Below are 1920 nucleotides of genomic sequence, written 5' to 3'. Positions count from 1 at the left end.
TCTTGTCTTAATTGGAAGGCCACAAATTCTGTTTCAATTTTGTTTATTTTGTCGTCTATATGTCTTATGACTGCTCCGTTGTTTTGGGCAGTTTCGTTCAGGCTTTCATATAGCTTTATGAATGGAATCAGGGCCAAAGATGTGGCAGCTAGGACGTTGTTGTGTATCTGAATAGCAGCCGCTACTGATAGATTCGATTTTATCTCAGAATCTCTACTTTGCGAACTGCCTGTGTTCTCGCTGCTTGGAATGCTCTTGTCGTTCGTGCTGATTGCAGGGGTTCTTTTCGGCCGTTGATGAGTGTGCGCATCAAGGGCTTTGCCCTCTTGGCTCCTCGTGTTTGAACTAGTATTGGTACTAGTACAGAAGTGCTGTCCTTGATTTTTTGAGCATGGTGTCGAGTCAATCACCGGATTTAAGTCACGGCGATTGGTTATGCATTTCTGCCCCAAGGATTTCTGATTTGAGCCTGTTGCTGTGTCGTCAATGGAGCATTCATGGTCACCTTCATTAAGTATGCCAGAGACATTTTCCACTGTGTTGTTATTTCTTGAGGCTCCAAGAGTGAAACTTGCTGTTAATCTTTCTTTCATTTCTTCAAAGTCGGCTAGGAGTCTCTTCGTCACGCGTGCTTCTCGCGCTGCAAGATCGATCTCTTTTAACAGCGAAATGTTGCAGGGTCCTTGTTGTGGACCAACGGTTGAGTTTCTAATTGCAGGTACCAAAATCCCTTTAGTTGGTAAGTGTGCGAGATTTGCCACAGTTCCATTGCCTGTTATCGTAGACGGTTTTAATTGGTTAAAGACCTTAGCGCCATTTGTGATTTTTTGTATTGGCGTGCTTTCTTTGCGTTGATTTTCGTGTGGTTTGATAGACAATGGAAAAGTGAATTTCAGTAATTTTGGATCAAGTTCGATGTTTGGGACTTCAAGCGCAAGCAGTTCGTTGTCTGTTACATCGAAGGGTGATTGAAATGCCTCCGCATTTATCTCGATCACCTCTGGTGCCACTATATCTCTGTTTAAGTCAGCTTCTGCAAGACTAGTCCCAGGCCAAGGATTTGCGCCTAAAGTGAGGCTTCTCCTAACTTTGTTGCTGTTTCCACCGTTGTCACAATGGAATTTCGTAATTTCGGGATGGACTTCATAGGAGGCTTTTGCCTTGCTCGTCATTTCGTTCTTCAACCACGCTGTGCGTTCAGCAGCTTCATGGGCGTTTTCACTTGTGGCTTGATCGCGCAGATATAATTGTTGCGGTATTGACAGCAAATCTACTTCAGAATTCACTGAAGGATTGGTTTTAGAGGTCTCAACCGTCTCCTGGGTTTGACCGATAGTGAGCTCATCCGAAGCCGGCGCACGTTCTTTCACAAGCTCTACAAAAGGGAGAGCTTCTATTGAGCCCGATATTGCGTCTTCTGTGTGCACTTCCAAAATTGTGTCCGTTAAGCAATGAGTAGTGGGGATTGCGGGAGAAGCAGGATTAATCAATCCTAACACGCTACATTTGCCGCCCCCCTCGGTGATGTCGAGGGGTATACGTTGACTGTGTTCGCTTTCGGGTGCAAGGACACTTCTAATGGCACTATTTGAGTGCAGTTCAGTACACATAATGTTATTGTCAATTTGCGGCAAGGAATTCTGTGTTTGTTTTAACTTGAGCCTTGTCCAAGGCCTGTTATCCCCCATGAAGGTCTTCTTACCTGTTAACCTGTTAACTCGCCTGCAGACGGAGGCCGCGGCGGCCTGCTGCGGACTGCAGCAGACTGGACTCTCTCACGGACTCTGCGCGCGCTCCGCGCTCTTCAGGTGTTTTTAAAGGGAATTGTTCTTGTTTTCCTTAAAGGCACACGGGATCCAAGAACCAGATCCAAGAAACAGAGTACACCGTTGATCGTAGACTGTAGCTGCAGCTCCTCAC

This window comes from Ambystoma mexicanum, chromosome 3p, assembly GCF_040938575.1.
Source record: "Ambystoma mexicanum isolate Mex_15411 chromosome 3p, UKY_AmexF1_1, whole genome shotgun sequence".
NCBI lineage: Eukaryota > Metazoa > Chordata > Amphibia > Caudata > Ambystomatidae > Ambystoma > Ambystoma mexicanum.
The sequence above is the reverse complement of the archived record's forward strand: the minus strand, read 5'-3'. Positions refer to the sequence as shown.